Genomic DNA, 27,891 nt, shown 5'->3' on the forward strand with positions numbered 1-27,891 from the left:
GGCCACTATCCCTGATGAACATAGATGCTAAAGTTCTCAACAAAATATTAGTAAACAGATATAGCAATGCATCAGAAAAATCATACACCATGATCAAGTGGGATTTATTCTGGGAATACAAAGTTGGTACAACATTCACAAATCAATAAATGTGATTCACCACAAAAACAAAATGAAGGATAAAAACCACATGATCATACCAATAGATGCAGAAGAAAATCTTTGATAAAATCCAGCACCCATTTATGATGAAAACTCAGCAAAGTGGAATAGAGGGAACATGCCTAAACATAATAAAGGTCGTGTATGAGAAACCAACTGCCAGTATCATACTCAATGGGCAAAAACTAAAATGTTCCCCTTAAGATTGAGAATAAGACAGGGATGTCCACTTTCACCTCTCTTATTCCACCCAGTGCTGGAAGTCCTAGCCACAGCAATCAGACAAGAAGAAATAAAAGGCATCCAAATTGGAAAGGAAGAAGTAAAACTGTCACTATTTGCAGATGACACGATAATGTAAATAGAGAACCCCAAAGATTACATGAAGAAACTACAAGAACTGATAAATGAATTCAGCGAAGTAGCAAGATACAAAAATAATATCCAGAATCAGTTGCACTTTTATATGCCAATGATGAACTAACAGATAGGGAAATTAAGAAAACAATCCCATTCACAATTGTTTCAAAAGAATAAAATACTTAGAAATAAACCAAATCAAGGATGTAAATGACCTTTACTCAAAAAATCATAAGACACTGAAGAAAGAGAGTAAGGAAGATACAAATAACTGGAGGAATATACTGTGTTCATTGATAGAAATAATTAACATCATTAAAAGGTTCATACTACCCAAAGCAATCTATAGATTCAATGCAAATCCTATCAAAATTCCAATGACATATTTTACAGAACTAGAGCAAATATTTCAAAAATTATATGGAACCACAAAAGGCCCCACAGAGCAACAGTGATCCTGAAAAAGACAAAGTTGGAGGAATCACACTACCTAATATCAAAATATATTATAAAGAGATAGTAATCAAAACAGCATGGTACTGGCATAAAAATAGACATATAGATCAATGGAACAGAATAGAGAGCTCAGAAATAAACCCACACCTTTATAGTCAATTAACATTTGTAGAGGAAGTAAGTACATACAATGGGCTAAAGATAATTTATTCAATAAATGGTGTTGGGAAAATTAGACAGATAGGTGCAGAAAAATGAAAGTAGTCCCCCTTCTTACACCATGCACAAGAATAAATTCAAAATGGATCAACGACTTAAATGCTAGACCCATACTATAAAAATCAAAGAAAACATATGCAGCAAAATCTCAGACATTGCTTATAGTAATATTTTATTGGCTACATCTCCCAGGCAAGGGAAACAAAAAAAATAAATAAATAAACAAATGGGACTACATCAAACTAAAAGATTTTTGCAAAGCAAAGGAAAACATTAACAAAATAAAAAGACATCTCACAGAATGGGAGAACATATTCACCAACACATCTGGTAAGGGGTTAATATCCAAATTTATTAAGAACTTACAAAATTCAACATAAACAACAAACAAACAAAAAACGAACAACCGAATTAAAAAATGGGCAAAGGACCTGAATAGACACTTCTCCAAAGAGGACATATAGGTGGCAAATAGACATATGAAAAGATGCTCAATGTCAGTAGTCATCAGAGAAGTGTAAATGAAAACCACAATGGGATAGCATGTCACACCTGTCAGAATGGCTATCATCAATAAATCAACAAACAAGTGTTAAAGAGGATGTGGCAAAAGAGGAACCCTTTTGCACGGTTGGTGGGAATGCAGACCGGTGCAGCCACTGTGGAAAGCAGTATGGGGATAAACTCAAAAAATTAAAAATGAGTCTGCCTTTTGATCCAGTGATCCCATGTCTAGAAATATAATTGAAGGAACCCAAAACACTAATTTGAATGAACATAAGCACTCCTGTGCTCTAGCAGCATTATTTATAATTGTCAAGGTATGGAAGTAGCTCAAATGTCCATCAGTGGATGAGTGGATAAAACAACTATGTGACATTTACACAATGGAATATTACTTGTCCATAAAAAAACAGGAAAATTTTACACTTTGAGACAGTATGGATGGACCCAGAGAACATTACACTAAATAAAATAAGCCAGTCAGAGAAAGAAAAATACCACATGACTTCGCTCATATGTGAAATCTAATGAACAAACTGAACTAATAAGCAAAATAGATACAGACTCATAGATAAAGAGCAGGATGACAGCTAAGGAGTGGGGGAGGTTAGGGGGTGCAGGATGAGAACAAAGGAAGAAGACTCATGGACATGAACAATAGTGTGGTGATTGCAGGGGGGAAGGGCTTAAGGGAACTAAATGGTAATGGAAGAAGACACAATAACATTTTTTTTTTAAGAAAAAGAAAATAAATAAATGGAAAAAACATTCTCAAGTGAGCGGATATTCTATTTTTATTTTTATTAGAATTTTTTGTGTATACTTTTATAACTATAAAACTGAAACCAGCCCCAGCCTGTGTGGCTCAGTTATTTGAGCACCACCCTTAAAACTGAAAGTTCGGGACACATGCCTGGGTTGTGGGTTTGGTCCCTGGTCAGGCATGTATGGAAGGCAACCAACTGATATTTCTCTCTCGCATCAATGTTTCTCTCCCTCTCTTTCTCTCCATATCTATAAATAAATAAATAAATCTAAAACCAATTTATAAATTAAAGACAAATTAAGTTACAAAACCAATGAAATTTGTCAGAATTAATTTAAGGTGACAGATGACATTGTTTTGCTGAAACCAGCAGCTACTTCCAACATGAATAAGTTGTTACAGCACCTGCTACAGAAGTCTGTTTTGTATGATAACTTCATTCTCTCTCCACTGTTCCTTCATTCACACTACTTGGAGCTTTGTTCATCCTTGAAACTCTGATGCCCCTTAGCTTATAGTTGGCATGACTGACTCTACATCTTTTCTTTCCCTGTTAGCTAGTGAACATGAAGGTAGTATTAGTTGATAACTACAGACTACATTTTAAGAAACACTGGTTTAGATTGCTTTGTACCTAAATTCTACTTATGATTTGATATTCTGGGAATGAAAATTTTTTTTGGTTAAGATATGGAAAGTGTGAAAAGAGAAAGGAAGAATTTAGAAGGGAAGAGAGATAATTATGTATTGTAATTACATAATATATGGAAAATGTAATGAATTTTTTTCACCAAATCCCTATAGATAGCCCCATATCACCTCAGTTTACCCCCATGTGTGATATAGATGATCACTTTCTACATGTGCCGCAGTATGAAAAAGCTTGGCTACATTGTCATAGAGAATCTATTGTTCATGTGCTCTAGGAGAAAACATAAGATGTTCATAGCAGTACTATATATAACAGCAAAGAAAAAAAAAAAAGGAAATCACCCAAATGCTAATTGGTAATTAAATTGTGATATAGTCACATAATGGAACGTTATACAGCAGTGAGAATTAATAAATCACAAATATACCCCCAAAATACTGGTGAATTTTAGAAACACAATGTTGAGTTTTTAAAATGAGTCATAAACTGTGATACATACACAGTGTGACTCCATTTTAACTAACACTCAAAGCAGGCACACTCCCACCTTAGAGTTTGACTCTGGTTGCTTCCTTGACCTGAACATTCATCTCTCAGATTTTACATAGCTAATGCCCTCACCCCCTTTAGATCTTTGCTAAAATGACACCACTGGCCCTTCTATGTTATATTGCAACCCCTCACATATACAATTCTTCTTGCCAAACTCAACTTTTTCTACTCTCCACAGCATGCCATAGTAGTATCATCTTTTAACACCATCTGCTTTACTTATTTTGCTTATGTTTTATTGGCAGTCTTCCCAGCTGAAATGTAAGTTGCATGATGGAAGGAAGGCACCATCAATGCTAAATCTCTAAGGCTGCCATTTATGTAACTCTTTGAGCATCAGTGAGAATAAAAACAGCGATGGACTGAAACACATCTCCATATTCAAATCCATTTGTTCATTCCGATACTCAGAAATAATAACAAATTGGGACAAATGTAATAGAACAATAAAAATATAAATTAAAAAAAGAAACAGTAGCAACAACAATTACAACAAGTTGCTGATTGTTATATACTAGAAAACCAACTTATTTCAAAAACTGGTAAATAAGAGAAAATAATGAAGCATTTATCTGCCTTTTTCTGTTATGACTGTACTGCAGATAATCAAATAGTTAATGAGGAATAGTTTCTCTTTATAGAAGCATTCCGGCAAACAAAATGAAGAAAAATTATTTAAAAATTAGAAAATTACCATTTTGCAACCTCAAATGAAATAATCTATTCAACGATCATGAATTACCAGGCATTCTGTGATCTCCAGTTGAAGTACACAATACCATCTGTAAAGTGTTCTTGATTCAAAAAAAAAAAAAAATCAAACCTACTATTTAATGACCAAAAATTTAGAAGACAGAGACAAATGCTAAATGACATCACATGAATGCAATTAACAAAATCCAGGCCTCAAAGGACAAATAATTTGTTTTCTTCAAAATATACATTCCAAAGGTAGGGGGAGGGGGAGAAATTAGAAATCAGAAGAGACTTAAGAGGCATATCAGTCAATTGTAATGGTTTGACCTTTTAATCTTGATTTAAACTATTAAAATTTTATGAGATAATGTCCAGAATTTTTAAATGAATGGGTATTTGATGATATTAAGTAATTATTATTAATTATTGTAGATCTGATATTGATTTGGTTATTTTTATTTTTTTTTAATTTTTTTATTTTGGTTTTTCAATTACAGTTGTCCCCTTTCCCCCCAAGATTTGGTTATTTTTTAAAGAGTTTTACTATTTTAGAAAGGTGTACTGAAATATTTATAGATCAACAAATGTGGTTATCTGAGGTTTGCTTCAAAATAATCCAGAGAAATGGTTTCACTTGAAAAAAAAAAAAAGATTGAGCATGAGTTGATAATTGTTAAGTTCGGTGATGGTTACATGAGGACTTACTATATTACTTTTCTTCTCAATATTTATAAAAGTGTTATGAAATTTTTCATAATAAACTTCATCTCCAGGATAATTCATGTATATATTCCACTCAATAAATAATTTATCTAGTGCAAACCTGTACAGTGATGTGGATAAGACTAGGTAACCTGCCTGAGCTCCGTTTCCATCCTGGGTCAATGAATCACTGGGTCCTGCTAGGGCAGATGTGGCAAGTGTCCACAAAATAAACAAATTTTAATTCAATAGACTGTTAGGCATGAAAGTGATGATTTTTGAACACTGGTATCTTGCCATCCAGTTTGTAGGCAAGAGACAACAGGTATGGATATATGTAGATGATGATATTCACCCACAGAGCATCACCTAGTACTTTTATTTCACACGATACCACTCAGGGATGACATACACCCTTATTGTCGTAACCAGGTTACAAGAAGCTCTCCTGACAAAACAGGCCATCTCCCCTGTCAAACACTCCCTTTCTATCTAGTTGATTTGATAGCGGGCTTGCTTTGGGTTAATTTCACTGTAGATTGGCTAGAATATTATTACTCCAGCCAGGATGTTGGATACACATATTCCCATGGTATGCATCAGTAGTTATTCTATGCTGTCTTCTTTGGGAGTTAGCACAAATTACAGGAACACAACACCACACTGGAAGGACTCGATGGGCAGTGGAAGTGCTTTCTCCTACTTTTGGGCCAGCACCAGATATGCTGGGAATGGTACCTTTGCTGAAAACTGGTAGGCCCAGTGCCAAATGATTAGTTCTTTAAGTCCCACATCTATTTCACCTTGTTTTATGGCAGAGGATGTAAAAAAATAAGAGCTAAAGCAGCAGCCTCAGAAGAAAATCAGGCAGTGGAAATGCATTGTTAAAGAGTTCTCAGAAGTAAAAACAAATGGAAAATCTGTGTCCTTGAACACATTTTTCTTCTCTAACACTCACTGCATTTCCATATTTTGGGTAATTAGTACTTGGAATGACGTTCAACCCATAGGTGGAGCATCAGGCCCCCACTGCTGCCATTTTGAAAAAAGTTGCTGTACAGAGGGTCACTTCTGTACTGGGTCTTGGGTCCTCTGGTGGGTCCTCTGAGTACTTAACAGTACTTTACTTCTGACCTCATTTGTTTCCTTTCTTAGGATGCCCATTCCAAAGAGGCAGCTCGCATGACACTGTCAAGGAAGCATTTCAAAGATTAGAAGCCCCAGATTCCCCAAATTCCCCAAAATGGTCCCTTGTCTCCATCAAATACACTGGCCCTGGCAAGGGCCACTCCAGGGTTGTCTTGAACCTAGGGGTGGAGGAAGCCCTGAAAGAAAACTCGTTCCTTGTCATAATAAGACACATGCACAGAGAGAAAACAGGAGCAAAGAGGCTCCTGCCCCATGTTACCCACAGTGAATGATGTACAGTCATTCATGTCCCCTTTCTCCCACTCACTCTTGGTTGTTCTCAACCAAAGCCACTACCCCCTCCCACCTGGACACCCTGGAGATGGGGTTCTGGCTTAGGTCAGGATTCTAGATGGCAAAAGGGAGTCTCAAGATGCAGCTCAGGATGATGCCTCTTGGTTTATGTGGGGATGTCAGGCTGCTTTTGCTCTGAGAAATCATGCAGAGAACAGTCTGCAAGTTTACACCGGGTTCATTGAGAGAAAAGAGAAAAAGAGACTAGACATAAGAGAGAAGCTCCCAGTCCACCTCAGGAGGCCTGTTGGGGCAAGGAAAAGGGGGGAGAGAGAAAGAGAGAAGCGGTGAACTATCAGTCACTCAAAAGAACCTGTAAGGAATACTGCCTCCACCTGTGCCTGCAGGCGCCATCTCTCCACACTTTTCTGGACGTACATTACGGTTAGAGTAAATTCATACGTCAACATGTTCAACAGGTCACTTACATTTCCCTGCTTTTCCCCAGTCAATACAGCGTGCTAGGTCCATAACATTTCTTCCGGGAATGAGCAAAGTCCATTTTTATGTCCTATGGGGGAAGCTGGGACCTGGGTTAATTTGCATAGAGCCTTTTTGCATGTCTAAGGTCTGGCAGGCGGTCAGGCGCCGCCATGTTTTGACAATGAACAAACGGGTAGTGTAGGCTGCAGATGCCCGGAAGGAACTGGGCTGGAGGGAAGAGCCTTTGTGTGCGGAGCTTGCACAGCTGCAATTGAAGCTGCTCTCCCTCCTGCCAATCACACCGACTGGTCTGCCATCCTCTGACAGGTGAAGTTCAGGGAAATCTTGAGCTCAGAGCTGCAACCAATTATACCATGACTGATTCCATAGACTGCTGAGTTTGGTTATCCTTTTTCCACTCAACTAACTTTGAACAATTGCTATGGGCCAAGCTCCATGCTGGGCAATGTGTTTGCTCATAACCCGTTCCCTGGGTTGCCACTTACTTCCAAAACAGGCTCAAGGCTGCACTGGCATTATGGAAAGTTCTCTGCTTTTTTCAGTGGCTTTTTCTTAATATAAAAGGCCATTTATGACACAGGTGGCTGTTGTTACAGCCTGACTTTCAGAAGTGGACTCTGCTCCTCTGGACTAGAACTTTAGGTTTTTACCAGTTAGAATGTTCTTTACTCCCACCTTCAGGCAGGAAAACACAGCCCTCCCTCTGTCTTTGGCAATTAGACTGGAGCAGAGTTGAGACCCTCCTGCCACTCACCCCAGGCAACAGCCAATCACTCTGGGCCCAATGCATCTTCCACACAAGAGGAGCTGCCCCTGGCCTGTGAAGTCAGCCAATTCCAGCAATGTTGTTGAAAATTCTGCTTCATTTTCCATCATTTTAATCATTTAAATAGTCTCTTACCAGGTCATATAATGGCTTGGTTTTGACACTTAGCACAATATAGTTTAATTTTGTTCTGGATATATCCTGATTCCCAAACTATACCATCAAGGGATGTGGCCAGTGGCAAGACTGTGGGAAGCGGGTGGTGATTATGTAACTTCTGCAGGCAGAAGTTCACTTAGTGCAGCAAACATTTTTTAACGGTACCCTGTGGGGTGCCATTTTATTGTGAAGAAAAATAGCCCTTGGTGTAAAGCCAAGAGAGGTGGCAGTGATACTGTTAGAACAAAATTGTTCTGTTTAAAAAATTTCCTCAGAATACCCCAAGGGTGAAAGGCCAGGAGATCCTAGACCAGGAAAAAATAAGTGGAGAGAAGCAAAGCAACAAAGTGACAGAAAGTATTCTCCTTGAAAGAAGAGCCACTGAGAAGTTCCAGATGACAAGGAGAGCAGAAGGGCTTTTCATAACAAGAACTTGAACCACCAGGGATATGTGTTCCTTTGGAGGAAACTCCGTGGTGCATTCACCCCCTCACACACTCATCTTCTGAGACCTTGAGGAGACAGGTATCGCCCCCACCCGCCACCTCGCAGTGCAGACACTGCAATTACAGGGGGGCAATGCAGTAAGACCATCGGGAACTTGGCGCAAGGGCCGCAGAATCAGAAGCTAGACGTGACCAGGAGGAATCTTAAAACACCCCCACCTCCCTGCGAATACGGCAGAGATGCTGCCTCTCCCAGCATTGTGGACTGAAGGTTTGAGGAACTTTACTTACATTTCAAAGGGGGTAGTCACCCCAGCAGCTAGAGGACTGGGCCAAACTATGCACCCTCTCCTGTAGACCTAAGGACTCATTCAGCAAAATTACAGCTGAATTCACTTTGGTTACTATGAAGATGCTGGTTTTAAGTTGGGCAATAAGAACCTGAATACAAATCTGTCTCTTTCTAGCCTAGAGTCTGGCTGGTGAACAAGATCTTTTTCATTTGATGCCACAAATAACACATTCAGAAAGATCCCATCAATTCAGTCCTGTGGAAATATTGGTGTCAGAATTAGCAACACTGTACTCTTTGTATGCCAGGGGTCCTCTGACAGACAGCCTGCTAATCCCCTCCCCAGTAGATTTCATTAATCATACCTTACAAAGGAGCCCGTATTTGATAAAGAGTTGGTACAAAGATGCAGGTCTCAAAAATCATACTGTAGTTTGCTATTCATTTTTCTTTTCCATATAATTACATATATATTTTTATTTTTATTTATTTTGTTAGGGTTTTTTGCCCTTTTTTTTTTGTTGTTGTTCTTTTACAGTTGTCCCAATTTTCCCCCCATTGCTCTCCCCTGCCCCTCCCAGAGTCAATCCCAACCCTGTTGTCCATGTCCATGGATCATTTATATTAGTTTCTTGACTAGACCCTTCCCCTTATTACCTCGCTTATCATATAATTATACTTTTTAAAAACTGAAATAATCATCTGTAACTTTTTCATTATAAATATACTAGTCACAAAACTTGCAAAATCAAGGGGAGGAAAGAATCAGACAACCCTCAGATGCTGGTACAAGCTGCTGTGAACATTGTAATACATTTCCATAAATATTTTGATACATTTCTTTGCAGTTTTTTATTGTTTATTTTTAAAGAAAATTATGAAACCTTTCCAACATATAGAAAATAACATAATAGACACTTATGCCCTCACCCCTAAAATAAAAATATGCTAGCATTTTACTATGCAATTGCAGATATTTTTCTCTTTTAAACAAACAGAACATGACTGAGAAGAAAAGCTCCCATTCTGGGACCACAGCCACCCACACACACCCACATGATGAGGCTTGTGTTGAAGGCAGTGTGCTTTAGTTCCACGGATGATTGTTTTGAGTGTCTTTGAAATGTACATAAATGTTAACCTAGTGTATCTTTTTGCTCTTTATTTTTCCTTTCAACATTATACTATTGAAACTCCTGCAGACCCAATTCACACATTTTTACTGCTGTATTGACTGAATAATGTAGTTTATTCATTCCCCTACTGAAGGAGGGTTAGCTTGTTGTCACTTTGTTGCTGTTAGAAAACACTTTGCACAGGTTCTTGTGATTCCTTTCATATGTTATAGATGCATTACTGGATCCTACAGTATGCACATCTTCACCCACAGAACAAACCGACAGACTTCTCCCCAAATTTTTGTATGCTGTACAGTCCCATTTTTACAAATTCCATTTCCCCTAATACTTGCTAATATCAGACATCCATTTTTCCAATTACAGTAAGGCTATGTGTCTTTTTTGTGTGTATTGGCCCTTCGACTTCCATCCCTTCAGTTTCATTTTACTTTCCATTGTACTGTTTGTCTCACATTGATTACTTGTAGGGTAGTGAGGAGGAGCCTGGGGAGTTCTAGAAGTGATCAAAGCCTCTTCCGTTCTCTGGGGTGGTGGCTGCCCTGCTGGCACAGTAGTTGTTTTTGACTGGAGGGTGTCCCAGAATGGAGAAGAGCATTGGAGAGGCTGGACTCAACAGTGGTAATGAAAAGGAAAGATAAAGGGAACCAGTCTTCCTTTGGGGGACTCCGTGCCCATTTTGTCAAAGACTCAGCCAAGGTATCATCTGGGGGAGGGAAGTCCCAGTTGACTTTCAGAAGTTGAGAAAATGTGGGAAGTGATAAATTCATTTGGGGATTAGCAAAGGTAGAAAGTAGGACCATGAGCAGAAACAGACTCAGAGGACATTCAGGAGACAGGAGAGCCGACCTGAGACACACTCTGGGGAGGTTCTCATAAAGTAACCTCAGTCTGATCCATGGTCTCCTGCCTTACCTCAGGGCTCAGGGTCCCATGCTGAGAGGAGGGGAAGGCTCTTCACTGTTAATTCCTCCCTCCCTTTCATCTCTTTTATCCATCACATCATTAGACTGAAATCCTGCCCATCCTTTCTCCTGTCACTCACTCAGACGGCCAGGTTAGCCAAGGGGCTCCTTTGTTCCCTTGAGTGGATCAGTGCCTGGTCTCTTAGACGTCTGTTCCCTCCAGTCACCCAGCGCACTGTCCTAATGCAGCTCTCTATCAAATCACATCAGGGCTCAAGACCTCCCCAGGTTACATTTTTCTACATTTGCTGCCTTATTGAAGTTAATCCTGCTCAGCTTGGGTGACAGTTGACAGCACAGCTTTCCTTTCCTAGGAACCATCAGTCTGTTCTATGACAGGAATCCGAACTTCCGCTTTCCTTGTCACACCTGTACCCATTAGATCCATGCCCTTGGGCCCAGCTCCCTCCTCTCTGTATGCCATGTTTACACCCACCTCCAAAGCCATGCTCATACTGTTTCCACAGCTTGGAATATTCTCTCCCCTTACTTTTTAAAGCTGTCACAACCAGGCTCAAATCTCTTCCGTTCATGAAGCCTTCTGTGCCCATTCCAGGCTTCTTTTATTTAAAAATTATTTTTATTACTTTAATTTTGTTCTCTGGCCAGTTACCGGTGCTCTCCAGGTTACCTATTCATAAATACAGAGAGGTTGGACTGTCTACACAGTGGTGACTACAATATATTGAACTTATTATGTACTCTGCCATGTGTGTGTTTCCACTTGGAGCTCCACCACAAGTCTGAACAGTAGGTATTGTTACCACATGTCATGAATTCACAGATTCTTTGAAATTTGAAGCATCTTTACAACTGATGGCATCTTACAACTGCAGTTGTTTGGATGGAAGTCTAATTCTCCTGAAGCGATCTGCATTTGCTTCTGTCAGCACCTGGGTGCACTACAAAACAGAGGCTACTTCAAAATGAATTCTGTGCCTGCTTGTGTAAACTCCATCCACTGACTGATCAGAATAGTGTTTTGTGATTTAAATCCTCATGGGGGTTTTCTTTTCCTTTCTTCCCCATGTACCCAGGTAGAGACAGGCATGTTTTCTTACTGTCCTTTGTGCCTGGCAGTTAGTTCTCTTTATCAACAGAGAGTGATTTTGGTGTCTCAGCTTTATGTGGGGATCTCCTATTAGACTCCCTACCTTGCACATCTTTTATTTCTTAGTGGTGTATAAAACTACACTATGTAAAATCATTGCTTGCATCTTTGACTTTATAATGCAGTAATCCTATGTGAAAATGAAAAAACAGTAAAGTAACTAGTCCAGAGCCTGTGGACATAGGTGAGTGAAGAAAAAGCACAGAGGCACTTTTGGCCTATTGATTGATTTGTTGGTTGGTTGGTTCTGACCCTACACTCCTTGGAATTAGATTCTCAATCAATCCACTTTACTGTGAATTCAAATCTCAGTTGAGCAGTCTTTCAATAAAATGTACAAAGGTTGGTATGTATAAGGGAGTAATATTCAAGTTGTCAATATTTAAGTCAAGGATTAGAAGAGAGCAGAAGCTGGGGTTGTCCTGGGAGCAGGAGGCTGCATGAGTCTCACTTCACCTCTACCTCTAGCTTAGCTCAGCTTGGAAAGCCAAGACTCTAAGATCTCCCACCCACAATCAAGTTTGTTTTAAAATTCCTTTCCAAACTAATTTTCTTTTACCTCTTTTTTGAGTGTTCTTTCAAAGAAAATCACAAATTTAAGTGCTCAGCACTTAACGACATGGACGAATCTCAGAGACATGCTGTTGCATGAGTCCATTTAAGAAAAGTTCAAAAATAAGCAAAATCAATTTATGGTAACAGGTCGGCAGGTGGTTACCTTTGTGGAAGTGTAGTGACTGGAAGGGGCCCAAAGGGAGCTTCTGGAATGCTGGTGATGCTCTCTTTCCCAATCGGGGTGCTTGCTACACTAATGTGTTTACTTTGTGCACTTTTCTGTATGAATGCTATGCTCAATGAAAAGGTTTACTGAGAAAAAAAACTAAATCAAAAGCACCCTAAAAACTTCACTGAGGTGTTTGGAAATTACTCCCAACGAGAAAAAGACTCATAAAGGAAGAAAGGGAGTGGGGAACATAGACTAGAGATGAGCTGACTTCAATAATGGGGCTGTTGGAACCTCCGGGAAGCACGTTGCTGGGGAGGACGTCAATACAGGTTTCCAGCTCAATTTTTTAATTTTAAAACAGTATAATGGGCAAAAGGGTTTTGGACAGGTGAGATGTGCCTAGCACACCTTCCTCCAAAGAAGACCTTTTCTTCTTTTTTTTTTTTTTTCTTTCTCCTAATGTGGAACATTGAAAAGTTAATCCCTGCCTTTTGTCATCTAGTAGTTATGGATTGAATGATGTCTTTTAACCCTTTTTGCCAAATCTGTTGCCCCCAGAACACAACAAGGATGCCAGCCTGTTAAAGCAAGCACGCCGTTGACCGGAGACAGCCAACTGACCTGGAGTCTGCACGATCCTTCCCCATGTGGGAAGGCCACCCTCCCCTCCATACCCCCACTATTATTAGGGTTTTCTGGACCCAAGAGTAGGTAGGACGATGACCATGTCCAGCTTGAAGCAGCTAGAGGAGCTTGAGACCTTCGCCCATTGTCCTTTACAAGATTACAAAGGGTCTTAATATCTGAGAGGGAGGGATAGTTATTTTTTACGAACCAGGGGTATGGACTTGGGGGGGGGGATTGCTGAGGGAGGGAGATGCTGGGTGGAGGGGAGTAAAGGGGAGAAAATTGGAACTATTGTAACAATATAATCAATAAAATACATTTAAAAAAGTAAAAAAAAAATAAAACAGTATTCATGCTCCTGTGAACCAAAGCTACTGCTAGCAAACACTCAAAGGGAACACTGAAAACCAGGCTGGCCATCTCCAGAGACAACTGGTGGCTTTTCTGCTAGCTCTGAGCTCTCCTCTGATGCAAGGCATAGGGGTGAAGGTGCAGCAGCTGTGTCCCAAGTGCAGCGATTGCTGTGGGTACCCTGCTTCCACCCTCTGCCACTGCCGTGTGTCAGAGGGTCCTGGGCGGGGCCGGCAGTTCAAGAATGCATATCAGGGAGCCCGCCCAGCCCCCAAAAATGAGTGGCACAGTTGTACTGTGCCAGTGCTGGCCCCTTCATATCACCAAGCACAAGGAAGACATTTCAGACTATCAGGATAACCAGCGAAAGGAAGCCTTATGAAGCTGACAGTACTGCTGGCAAGAATCTGTGAATCAGCTAGATTGCCATCTTTCTGGGTTCGTTTGTGATATATATACATGTTTGTGTGCAAACACACACCAAGCCCCCTGGTTCCTGTGAGGATTTAGTTTCAAGTTCTATGGATTCTTTCTCCCACTTACAAAGAAGACTGTCTGAAAAGAAGGCGTGAACCCCAGGATGGGATGATTTACAGTGGGACCAACCCAGGGAGGGGAAGGTGATCCAGGGACCCAGCTGCTGCTGAAAGCAGAGCTGTGTTTGCAGTGCTGGGGAACATGTATACATCTTTGTTTTCCAGGCAAGGCAAGGCAAGAGACTTCCTGCATGAGCCCTATTTCCTGAGGCTTAGGGAGAACACTGAGATTTTTTTCCCCTGTTTCCAGGGAAAGAAGAAAACCTATCAAGCAAATGATTCAGGGTTCAGCTCCCACATACTAGCTGGGTAAATTGCAGGATGGTGCTTTATATGCAGTATTTGGCCTGGTTCCTGAGCCACTCAGAGCTGCTTATTAAGTGCCACTACCCTGGTGGCAACAAACAGCCCATAAATAACAACCTGATAGTCAGTTACTGATAGGTACCTCCTTTATAGGCTTCAGAAAATTACTTCCAGTCACATTAGCATTTTTCTTTGTAATGTCTTAATAAATCCAGAGAAAGGTGCTCATCTCTAGCACATGTCCATTGAGAGGTAATAGGAAGATGTGTCTTTGCTCTATGGGGTCCCCCCTAACCCTGCTCAGCCTGATCTGTGCTCCTAGGGATAAATCCTGAGTGCAGAGTACTAGTCTCTGCACCTGTGCTGCCATCTATTGTTTGGAGCCTGTGGCTTCTCGGGGCAAGACTGCCCAACATGACCAGAGGCAGAACAGCCCTGGGGGTCAGGGCAGGGACATTTGTAGTCAGGAAGGATCCTGTGGTGTAATGATGACTTCTGTGGCCTTGGAGATACAGCTTCGTGCTTCTTAACACCTCAGCAGTTGCAGAAAAAATAACTCTTTCCTCTCACAGCAGTGTATGTTCTCTGGGAAATAAGAAGTATGATTCTGCCAGCAGTTCTGAAAGCCTGACCCTTTGACAGCCTCCGTGATTATGCAGATGTGCAACACAGCACATACCGAAGTTCTTGCTTCCTAAGAGAAAACAAGTCTGCCTTAAATCTCATCCTCCCACCCCCACAGGTAGTCAAAAACTTTAAAAGTCAACATCTCAACCATTTTTGCAGAAAATGACAGCTGTTTGGGATATTCATGTTTAACCCACACAAATGTAATATGTCTCCCCAAGACACTAGACCTCTTTTTTCTGTCAAAGTGAGTTTAATAAGAACTACATGAGCATGAGATGTGGAGTCAGAGACCCTGCTCCTAGCCTGGCTCCACCATGAATAAGCTGGTAATTTCTCTGAGCCATTTTCTCCATAGCTGTAAAATAGGGACCCTAAAAATGCCTTCTTTGGAGACATCAGTGAGTAAAAAATATACAAAAACAGGTATGAGAGTCCACCTTAGAAACTCCAAAACCAAAATATTATCATGTTACTAAGCTATGAAACTCAGCCAAAACGATGTAATCTGTTCTTATGATGAATTTAACAAACTGACCACTGTGATTTTTACCAACCAGTTAATATGGTTTCCATAAATAATAGTTTGCAGAAAATGATACATAAAAGATTAGCTGTGGAGATGACTAAGGGAAGAAAGTGACAAACATTTCGTTAATTTTATAAAGAGAAATAAAGAAGGAAAAAATGAAGCTGTATGAGTTTAAGACAAACATAAGAGCATAACAAAAAGATTAAGCGCAACTCAGACTAGAACCAATTGCTGGAAAATGAATGAGAGGAAACAAGTTCACTTCCTAAATCCTTATCAGGGTCAAAAGGAAGGAATCTGAAGTGTCTTTACTTTCCCTCCCTAACTGCAGAACAAATTAAAGCAAGACCATTCTCAGCAGTGGGGCCCAGTGCCTGAATCCATGGCTAGTACGAGCCAGACCTCAGTGGCCAGTTGCTGGAAAGACTGTTACAGGGCACTTAGTTCAGCCAAATTGCTGCCTCCTGAGACTCAATGGTCTGGCTGAACTAAGTGGTTGGGCTGGTGAAGTATGGGGTAGTCTGTGGCTTCATTTTAAAACTGGTTTCTCTTTTCTGTCCTAATGGTTTGGACAGAAAGGGCCCAGAGGTCTGAGAGGGGGGAAAACCTAAAATATTCCCCTCAGTCCAAACTAAGTATAGTGGGCAAAAGGGCTTCAGACAGATGAGACATGCCTTGCACACTTTCCTCCAAAGAAGCCTTTTTTTCCCTAATGTGGGACATTGAAAAATTAATCACTGCCTTATGTTATCTAGTGGTTATGATTTTAATGATGCCTTTTAACTCTGTTGCCAAATCTGTTGTCCCCAGAATACAACAAAGATGTCAGCTTGTTAAACCAAGCATGCCGTTGTCCGGGGACAGCCAACTGACCTGGAATCTGCAAGATCCTTCCTCATGTGGGAAGGCCACCCTCCCCTGCACCCCCTGCTTTTATTAGGGATTTCTGGACCCACGAGTAGATAGGATGACAACCATGTTCATCTTGAAGCAGCTAGAAGAGCACGAGACCTTTGCCCATTGTCCTTTTTAAGTTTATAAAGGGTCTTAAGTCTGAGAGGGGGGAATTATTACAGAGTGGGTGTCCCCCCCAAAAACAAACAAACAAACAAATAAAAGGACTACAGAGCATACTTGAGAAAGGACATAAAGTCTCCTTCAGTCAACTCCAATCTCTCCCTTGCTTGTGGTTCCTGCTCTGCAGATTGGCTCAGATGCTTCGGTCTGTGTTTAACCTGTAAAAGGGAAAGAAAAGTCTTAGAGGCTACTCAGCCATGTCCACAATGTCTGGTCCACTGAGCAGGTCTGCCTGCTACTAGAAAAAAAACGCCCTCAAAGTCAAATGACAGCAGAGTCCAGGACAGAGCTCCACATTTATCTCAATCCCATCTGGTTGACATCTGTTCCACAGGGATTAGTGATTGGAAGTCCCTGTCTCTCTGCTCTTGCTCTCGATTCTTTCTTCCTCTACATTCTCCTGGGTCTTTTCTACTCCTCAATTCTCCTAGATGGTATTGACCCCACCATGGGGTCCAAAGCAAGGTCCCAGAGGACATGTTGAATATGGGCCTCAAATTCTTTCCTCATAATGAATCATCAGGAAGAGGATCACAATGTTTTCCTGCTACACTGACGTTCTTGTAGCAAAACTCTTTTGGTTATTACACTAACAGCATTTCTATATCAATTGCATCTTACCACACACCGCCTCTCATCAGAACAGAGAAGAAGGAGGAAAGTCCCACCAGGTAAGGAAGGGGAGGGGGCTAGTCAAGGAACTAGTATAGATGACCCATGGACTGTTGAACAACAGGGTGGGGATTGACTGTGGGAGAAGGGGGGATGCGCAGGACAGGGGAAAGCAAAGGGAAAAATGGGACAGCTGTAATAGAACAACAATTTAAAAAAAAAGAAAAAAGTCCCACTGTATGCTCCTTAAACATGTCCTTTAATTGTAGCTTCAGACTTTGTCCCCTTTGGGGCACTGGCATGTCACTTGTTGAGGCAGGGACCCCTTTCTAATGTCCATAGAATCCTGAACCATAGATGTGGCCAAATTTGCCTCTCCTGATGGCCCACTGCCAAGGAAAAACAAGCCCTATTTTTATTTAGAGGTCCTTAAAAATAGTGTAGGAAGCAAAAAAGGTGGACTAAGTGGCCTCTGGACATCTAATCTAGGCTTAGTAAATTCTGACAAATTCAGAATTGTAGGTTTTAAGAGATGGAGGGGGCTTCACACAATGAGACCCTTTTTAGCATTTGCTGCTACAGGCTGATGAGCTGAATTAATCACTGTTTTTCACTATTAACTAAAGAAAATGGCTTTTCCTTCAAGAAAGAGCTATCGGCAATGACTATAAATTGGTTTGTTTTATGTGGAAAGATGCCCTCGTTATAGTTGTCAGCTAAATGAATGCTTACTTTGACGTGACTTAAAACAGAATTTGGAAATGACAATATATGAATGGGATAAGATGGAGAAGTAAACAGCAATCTCTTCAGTCACACTGGAGCACCACGAAGCACATCCAAAGAATAAATCTTGAAGCTGGCAAGTGAAAATCATAGTCCTAACCATGATGCCTAGTGTTTATTGAGTACTTATTAAGTCCTAGACACTGTACTAGGTATACTATTTGCCTTATCTCACCTACCATTAAAATATATCCAAGCAGGACTATTTGCTACTGAGATCTGCCAGAGCATCATCAAAACCACAGACCCATGTCAATGGTCTAAATGCACCAATTAAAAAACAGATTGCCAAAGTGGACCAAAAACATGACCCAAATATATACTATCTGCAAGAAAACCACCTTATTTTTTAAATAATTTTATAATTTTTAATGACAATTGACATACAATATTATGTTAGTTTCAGATGTACAATCCAGTGATTAAACATTTATATAACTTATGTAGTGGTCACCCCAATAAATCTAGTGCCCACATGACACTATATGGAGTTATTACAACATTATTGATTGGGGCTCAGTGTGATTGGGGAAGATGAGTCTGGCTTGGAACCTGTTCATTTACTGGTGAGACATCAAGTCTGGATACAGAGCTTGAGAGCCATTTGCTTCTTTGTGTCGAAGCCGTCGTTGGTTCTAGAAGATTGGTGAGATCCCTGAACAAATGACAAACAGAGATAAGTGAAAAAGACCCAGGTCCAGGAAAAAGAATAGAGGCCTAAAAAAATGGGACCTGAGGGAGAAAAGAGTTTCAGGCAGTGCAGAACTAATGAGCTCCTGCGTGGCACACGTTATTAGGCCTGAGGCCTCAGGAGAGACCTGATCGCCCTAGTGTAATGGAGGAGACAGGGGTAAGCCGTTAGAGGCTAGCAAGTGAGTGGAACGAGGGAATGGCGGGGCTCTTTCAAGAAGGTGGATGGTGAGAGAGCTTGGTGGGTGAGGATGGATCAGAAGGAAAGAAAAGGGTATTTCTGAGGGTGTCATGGGGAGCATTTTTGTTACCTGAGGGGAAGGATCTAAGGGAGGGAAATAACAGAAGATGATAGCTGGAGATGGAATAAATAATTGAAAGGGCTGAGTTGTAAAGCAGGGGGCATGAGATGGGATCAAGAGAGAACTTCAGAGTGACAGGAATCTGAAAGGAAGCTCTGTCTGGACAGAGTACCACCGCCCCAAGCAGTGGGGAAACATCACAGGGGAAGAGCTACAGATTTGAAAGGAATGACCAGTTCCGGGAGCTGATGGCCAATCATGCATTATTACCATCAAGAGAAGTATTAACTGTTTATTTTCTTTTCATCTGAAAAATTTCTATGGGTCATTCATGTTAATTCTCATGAATCATAGATACGTCAATAGAAATCAACCCAGCCTCGATTAAGTGAAGATGACTTTAATTAGCTTTCATTTTTTGACCCCTAAGGAGAGCATGCTCTTATTAGTTGCTGTCACGGGAGCTGTTTTATTTTGCTTTTCGGCTTTACAAGAGCTTCAGTGAAGAATAGGGCTACATATCAAGACAACATTGGAGGGATTAATTTGTCATCGTGTTTACATCATTATCAAGATAATGGGTTTAACATGAACTATTGTGATTGAGTCCTGGCTGGTTTGGCTCAGTGGATTGAGCGTCGGCCTGCGAGCTAAGTGTCGCTGGTTCGATCTTCCAGTCAGGGCACATCAGAGAAGGAAAACTCTGATTCCAAAAAACCTCCGCTGCCTTGCGGCATACCTCTTCAGGGGAAAGGCTAAGGGAGTAAACCCCGACAGAAAATCCGGAGCCGGAGTCCCTAAGGCGGTTTGACGTTGTAGTCAACACCGGCAACTCCTGCGGCGCACCTGAAGCCAAGCTGTATTGACTCCGTCTTTCCCTTGGACCCTTCAGCTGCGAAGAGAGGGGGGGTCTGCTGCATGGGCAACAGCAGACCCTCCATATCACCCCGCCCAGGCTCTGTAGCTTCAGCTTCACTGGAGAGGACACTCCAGCGTCATCGCAAGATGTCGATTCAACACGGAGGAGACAGATACCGTGTCACTCCCGAGTCGGACTGCACAGCCATTCTCGGCGGTGCAGATAGACTCTTAAGAAGCTACACCATCGTCTCTCGAGACGGACAGCTGCCGACGATTGATTGTATTCCCTAAGCTGTACTTTACATGCCCATGACTATTTTGTAACTACCAATTTGTTCTTCTTATCCCTTCCCCCTTTTTACCCAGTGCCTCAAATTCCTCTAACCTACCTTCAAAATGTTCTCTGTATAAGTCTGTTTCTATTCTGCTTGTTCATTTATTTTGTTTTGTTTTGTTTTAACTTTTTTTTATTCTCACCTGAAGACATGCTTATTGATTTTAGACAGAGTGAAAGGGAAGGATAGAGGAAAAGAAACATCAACCAGTTGCCTCTCGTATGCCATCTGACCGGGATTCTTGTATGTGTTTTAACCAGAACCAAAATTGCAACCTGGCACGTGCCCTGATGGGGAATCAAACCTGTGCCCTTTCAGTTTACAAGACAATGCTCCAACCAACTGAACCACACTGTCCAGAGCTATTTTGTTTTTTATATTTCTCAATTAAGTGATATCTTATGGCATTTGCCTTTCTCTGTCTGGCTTTGCATTCAGCAAAATACCTTCTAGGTCCATCCATGTTGTTGCAGATTCTAAGATTTCATTCTTGACTACCGGCCAAGATGGAGGCCTAGACTGACATGCTCCATTTCCCTGCACAACTAAGAAGGAATACAACTACCACAAAAGCAGAAATTACCAGAAGTTCCAGAAAATAAATGGAAGTCCAACATATGAAGTTATAAAGAAGTGGTGCTCATCCAGACAGGTAGGATGGGCGAAGCCAGAGAGGAGAGTTCAAGCTGTGCTGTCCGTGGCAGCAGCAGCGATGGGCGGTGGATGGCGGTAAGCACAGACACCTATACTTAGGGGGAGGCGAGAAGCGCCTTGGGAGCACCTCTGGCTGCAGACCAGACCTCTCAGCTTGTGATTCCAAAGCCAGGGAAAGCAGACCTCCATTGCATTAGACTGTGAGGCCCAGAGGGGGCGGGGACAGAGGAAGAGGCTCCCAGTCTCTCAGCGGAGAGTGAACGGCAGGAAACCATCTTGGACCCCCAACCCTGCAGAAAATGCCACAGCGTGGTGAGACGGGTTGCCCAGCTGTGATGAGTGCATGGGGCTCTGTCCTCTATAGCATAGGAGGTGTGACAGCCCTTCCCAGGAAGCAAAGGTAAACACAAAACGGTTAGGATGGCACAAATCATGATAGAGATCTTGGTGACACAGCTGACCGGACAGCAAATATCTACTCTAACGAAGCAGCAGATAGGAAATCTTTCCGAGGCTCAGTTTAGAACTTTGCTTAGAAAAATGCTTACAGACCTAACAGCAGATTTTAAACAAGACAGGGAAGAAATGAAGGCTAGTCCTGCTGAAAAGAACAAAAACACATATGAAACTAGTGGTGAAGGCAAGAAAACCAGGGATCAAATCAACAAATCAGAACATAGGGAAGGAACAAACAGTCAACCAGTGTAGAAAGAGGAAACGAGAAGTGAGGAAAATGAGGAGAGGCTCAGAAACCTCTGGGACAGCTATAAGCGGGCCAACATCTGAATCATAGGGTTGCCAGAAGGTGAAGAAGAACTAGAAATTGAAAAATTATGTGAAAAATAATGAAGCAGAACTTCCCTAACTTGGGGAGGGAAATAGACTTACAGGTCCAGGAAGCACAGAGAGTTCCAAAACAACTGGACCTGGGGAGAAACACACCAAGACACATTATAATCAAAATGTCAAAAATTAAGGATAAAGAGAGCACCTTAAAAGCAACAAGAGAAAAGAAGAGAATTACATAGGAAGGGGTCCCAATAAGACTCTCAACTGATTTCTCAAAAGAAACTCTGCAGGCAAGAAGGGACTGGCAAGAAATATTTAAACTAATGCAAAGCAAAACCTACAGCCATGAACACCCTATCCAGCAAAGCTGTCATTCAGAATAGAAGGGTAGAGAAAGTGCTTCCAGGACAAAGTAAAACTGAAGGAGTTCATCAGATCCAAACCACTGTTATATGAAATGTTAAAGGGACTGGCTTAGAAGAAGAAGGATCAAAACTATGAACATTAAAATGAAAACTGTATCACAAAACCAACAACAGAAGCTAGGGAGTTGAAACAAAGGCAAATTAAGTAGGCAACGAGAGTGGGAAAAGAATTATAGGTATGGGGAGCATTTTGGGGGGAGGTCAGTGGGGAGGGAGAAGGGGGAAAAGGGAGGGAGATGATGCAGGAATTAAGAAGCATAGTAGGAGGGAGTGGAGTAGATAGGAAGATGTTGGGAAGAACTATATGCACAACCAATGGGCATGGACAAAGGGGGAGGGGACAACTTGAAGGAGGGGGTCACTGGGTGGAGGGGAACAAAAGGAAAAAAAGTTGGGACAACTGTAATAGCATAAACAATAAAGCATATTTAAAAAAAACTAGTTAAATGCAAAGGAAAAAAAAGATTTTATTCTTTTTTTATGGCAGAGTCATATTGTATTATACAGGTGAACCACTTTTTTATTTTTTCTTCTATCGATGGACACTTAAGAGTGCATTCATATTTTGGCTATTGTAAATAATGATACAGTGTTTTGGGTTTCTTTTGATAACTACTCAGAAATGGAATTGATGGGTGCTTCTTTGCCTCTTCTTATAGCCTTTGTTTTAAGTCTATTTTGTCTGCTACTCCTGCTTTTTTATTCATTTGCTTTTCATAAAATATTTTTTCCATTCTTTTACTTATAGTCAATGTGTGTCTTTTTATCTGAAGTGAGTCTCTTATAGACAGCATATGTAAGGGTCTTTTTTTATTATTCGTTCAGTCCCTCTATCCTTCAGATTGGAGCATTTAATCCATTAGTATTTAAAGAAAATGTTAATAGATATGTATTTATTGTCATTTTATTATTCATATTTTTAATCTTTCTCTTTTCCTTCTCCTCCTCTCCCTCCCCCCCCCCTTCTTCTTCTTCTTTCTTCAAGAAGATCCTTTAACATTTCTTACAATACTGGTTTGGTAGTGATTAACTCCTTTAGCTTTTTCTTGTTTGGGAAGAACTTTATGTGTCCTTTAATTCTAAATGATAGCTTTGCTGGGTAGAGTAACCTTGGTTGTAGGTTCTTGCTTTTTTATCATTTTGATTGTTTTGTGCTAATCCCTTAGACATGCCAAGTTTCTGTTGAGAAATCAGCCAACAGTCTTGTGGAAGCTCCCTTGTAGGACAACTAATTGCTTTTCTCTTGCTGTTTTTCAGATTCTCTCTTTGTCTTTAATCTTTGACATTTTAATTATGTATCTTAGTGTGGACCTCTGTGGGTTTATCTTGCTTGGGACTCTCTGTGTTTCTTGGACTCATATATATATTTCCTTCACTAGATTAGGGAGGTTTTCAGTCATTATTTTTTCAAAGAGGTTTCAATTCCTTGCTCTCTTTCTCCTCTTTCCAGGACCTTTATGATGCTAACACTGGTACACTGTAAGCTGTCCCAGAGTTTCCTTAAACTATAGTCATTTTTTAGATTCTTTTTTTATTCTTGCTGTTCTGATGGGGTGCTTTTTGCTTTCTTATGTTCCAAGTCACTGATTTGATCCCTTCTCATATACTCAACTGTTGACCTTCTGTAATGTATTCTTTATTTTTTTTATTTTTTTTAAATGATTTAATGTGTTTTATTGATTAAATTATTACATTTGTGCCAATTTCCCTTCCCTCTGCTCCCCTCCACCCGGTGGCCCCCCTCCCTCCAGTTGTCCCCCCCTTTTAGATTATGTCCATTAGTTGTGCATACAGTTCCTCCCAACCTCTCTCCGTCTATTCCATTCCCTCCTACCTTGATCCCCAATTCCTATATCATCTCCCTCCCTTTCCCCATTCCCCCTCCCTGTTGACCTCCCCCCAATGTGCTTCCCGTACCCACAGTTCCTCTTTCCCTCTCGTTGCCTATTTAGTTTGCCTTTGTTTCATCTCCCTAGCTTCTGTTTTTTTTTTTAAACCAGTCCCTTTAGCATCTCATATAACAGTGGTTTGGATCTAATGAACTCTTTCAGTTTTATTTTGTCCTGGAAACACTTTCTCTGTCCTTCTATTCTGAATGACAATTTCGCTGGATAGAGTATTCGTGGTTGTAGGTTTTGGATTTTCATTACTTTGAATATTTCTTGCCAGTTTCTTCTTGCCTGTAGGGTTTCCCTTGAGAAGTCAGCTAATAGTCTAATTGGGACCCCTTTGTACATAATTCTTTTCTTCTCTCTTGCTGCTTTTAAGATTCTCTCTTTATCTTTAATTTTTGACATTTTGATTATAATGTGTCTTGGAGTGGTTCTCCTTGGGTCCAGTCTCTTGGGAACTCTCCTTGCTTCCTGGACCTGCAGGTCTATTCCCTTTCCCAAGTCTGGGAAGTTCTCCTTTATTATATTTTCACTCAATTTTTCAAGTTCTAGTTCATCTTCCTCATTCTCTGGCAAACCAATGATTCTTATGTTGGGCCTTTTATAGCTGTCCCAGAGGTTTCTGATCCTTTCGTTGTTGCTTCCCATTTCCTCTCTCTGCATTGGTTGACTGCTTGTTCCTTCTCCAAATTCCAGTTTGTTGAAATGAACTCTGGATTTTATTTCCTTTCCTTCTATCTCGTATGCGGTTTTGTTCCTTTCGTTATGAAAGTTTTTCGCTTCTTTCATATCTTTTTCCTGCTCTTTTGTGAATTCTGTAAGCCACCTGATAACAATGGCCCAGAACTGAGCCTCTGACAGGTTTCTTATCTGTTCATCTGTCAGGTTCTCTATCTGCTGCCTGGTGAGTTGTGTTACCGGTATTTCTAAAGTTGCCTGCCTCATTTTGACAGATGCTTTTTGTTTTCTTGGGCTGGCTGTGGGGGCAGTGCCTGCGTACGCGTCACAAATTAGCGACCGGCGCCTGCTTGTCCGCGACCTATTTCGTAGCCCTGTGGTGCTTTCTGTGGGGGCGGGGGTCCAAGATGGATTCACACAGTTATTCAGCTAGGAGACCGGGATCCGTCCTCCCGCCCCCCTGGGCCTCACTGTTCAAGGCGATGCGGCGGCCGCTCTCCCCAGCTCCGGAGTCGCGCACCGCCCGGGACTTGGCCACCGGGACTCCTCGCCGGGGTCGCGCACCGCCAGGGACTTGGCCTCCGGGACTCCTCGCCGGGGTCGCGCACCGCCAGGGACTTGGCCACCGGGACTCCTCGCCGGGGTCGCGCACCGCCAGGGGCTTGCGTAGCCGCTCTCCCCAGCTCCGGAGTCGCGCACCCCCCGGGATTTGGCCACCGGGACTCCTCGCCGGGGTCGCGCACCGCCAGGGACTTGGCCACCGGGACTCCTCGCCGGGTCGCGCACTGCCAGGCCAGGGGCTTGGCCACCGGGACTCCTCGCCGCCCGCCGCTCCGGGTGCGACCGCAAACAGCACTGCCCACTTTAACTCTTACCTGCCCAAATGGCACCGTTGGTTTATAACTTCATATGTTGGACTTCCGTGTAGTTTTATTTTCTGGAATTTCTAGTTATCCTTTGTTTTGAAGTAGTTGTATTCCTGTATAGTTGTAGAGGGAGACCTAGCGTGTCCGTCTAAGCCTCCATCTTGGCCGGAAGTCGTATTCTTTATTTTTAAATAAATGTTTGTTTATTTATTTTTAGAGAGAGGGGAAAGGAGAAAGAGAGGGAGAGGAACATCACTGTGTGGTTGCCTCTCACTTGCACCCCCAACTTGGGACCTGACATGCAACCTAGTAATGTGCCCTGACTGGGAATCGAACCAGCGACACTTAGCTCGCAGGCTGACGCTCAATCCACTGAGCCACAGCAGTCAGGGCTTGTAATGTATTCTAGTTATTTTATTCTTCATTTCTGACCGGTTCTTTTTTTTATATTTTCTATCTCCATTTTTGTATTTCCTATCTCTTTGTTGAAGTTTTCATTAAGTTAATCTACTTCCCCTAAGTTCATTGAACATCATTATAACCAGTGTTTTGACTCTGCATCTGTTAGATTATTTGTTTCCATTCAGTTTAGTTCTTTTTCTGGAGTTTTGTTCTGTTCTGTCACTTGGTACTTTTTTTTTTTTTTTTTTTTGTCTCCTCATTTTGGCTGCCTCATTGTGTTTGTTTCTGTGTATTAGGTAGAGCTGTTATGTTTCTTGATATTGGTAAAGTGGTTTTATATAGTAGGTGTCCTGTAGGGCCCAGTGGTGCAACCTTTTGTCACTGAGCTGGGTACACTGGGTGCACCTTCTGTGTGGGCTGTCTACACCTTCATGTTGTAGTTGAGTCTTGATTGCTGTTGGCACCTCAATGGGAGGGATTTATTCCCAGGCCAATTCACAGCAAGCACTGGCTGAAACTACAGAGGAGGATCTTCTGTGCAGGTGCCTACCCCACAGTGCAGGACTCACTTCAGTGTGACTCTGGTGCCTGCTGAGGTTTCCCCTTGAATGTGTCACTTGTGCAGGTAGTTGGGTGGTGTTCTGGCATGATCTAAAGCTGTCCACTGGGTGCACTGGCTCTCGGACACCCTGGGAGGTTCAGGGCAAGATCAACTGCCTGGCATAAATTACAGAGCCATTTGCAAGTGGTTGCTACTTGTGCTGGGCTGGAGGTGCCTGGAAAAGGTCAAGTCACAAATTGAAGCTGGCTACCACTAGTGCTGGACATGAGACCACTTAGCAAAAGGTACAGGGCACTCTAAAGTCAAATGCTGCTTGTTTAGGGTTTGTGAACCTTTGAGAGATTTTGGGAAAGTCTGCAGTATGAGCCAAGACAGGCTATTTGCATGGGAAATTCACTGGAAATGATTTGGTTGGGCCCGCAAGTTGGGTGGGGCAGGGAATCATTATGGCAGAGCTAATGGTTTAAGTCACACTGATGGAGAGTCAGATAGGGCTCCTAGGCTGCTGTTTCTGAGGGAGAAAGGCTAAGAAAAAGAAAAATGACCTCTGCTAGCACTTCTGTCTGGGAGAAAGCTGCCCCTATACCCTACTTCAAATCCAGACAATTCAGTTCTTCCTCATATGTCCACAGTAGCTCTTGGGCTGCTACCCAGGTGCTGGAGCTCAAAGCAAGTGAATCCTGCATGTGCAGGCCCTGTAAGAGGAAAACTTAGGGTTCCAGTAGCCCTCCATCTCATTCAGCTCCCATCCCCACTTATTTTAACAGCCAAAAGTTACAAGGACTCCTGGAACTCTGGGCTGGGGAGGGCCTACTATACTACAATGCTATAGTAATAAAAACAGCATGGTACTGGCATAAAAACAGACATGTATATCAATGAAACAGAATAGAGTGCCCAGAAATAAACTCATGCCCATGTAGTCAATTAATATTTTACAATAGAGGCAAAAACATAAAATGGGGTAAAGATAGTCTATTCAATAAACGGTGTTGGGAAAACTGGACATACACATGCAAAAAATGAAACTAGACCATTTTTTTCGACCACATACAAGAATAAAGTCAAAATGGATTAAAGACTTAAATGTAAAACTTGAAACCATAAAACTCCTAGAAGAAAATATAGTCAGTAAAATCTTGGACATTTCTCTTAGGAATAGAAATATTTTTTCTGATGTATCTCCTCAGGGAAAGGAAACAAAGGAAAAAATACACAAATTGGACTATATCAAACTAAAAAGTTTTTGAACAACAAAGGAAACCATCAACAAAATGAAAAAACCTATTGAATGGAAGAAGATAGTCACCAATGATGCATCTGATAAGGATTTAATATCCAAAATTTATAAAGAACTCCTACAAACTTCTGCAATTCAACACAC

General features: G+C 41.6%; 1 long non-coding RNA gene across 1 annotated transcript in view; it reads right to left on the bottom strand.

Moving 5' to 3' along the window:
• The window catches only part of LOC150015440 (uncharacterized), a 97,049-nt gene that overhangs the window by 25,849 nt on the left and 43,309 nt on the right, over positions 1-27,891 (bottom strand). Inside the window, exon 2 of the long non-coding RNA XR_016509731.1 lies at positions 16,711-16,811. This is a non-coding gene — a long non-coding RNA (uncharacterized LOC150015440). The remainder of the gene's footprint in view (positions 1-16,710; positions 16,812-27,891) is intronic.

Source organism: Furipterus horrens, unplaced genomic scaffold (genome assembly GCF_987537825.1).
Source record: "Furipterus horrens unplaced genomic scaffold, mFurHor1.1.pri manual_scaffold_3, whole genome shotgun sequence".
Lineage (NCBI taxonomy): Eukaryota > Metazoa > Chordata > Mammalia > Chiroptera > Furipteridae > Furipterus > Furipterus horrens.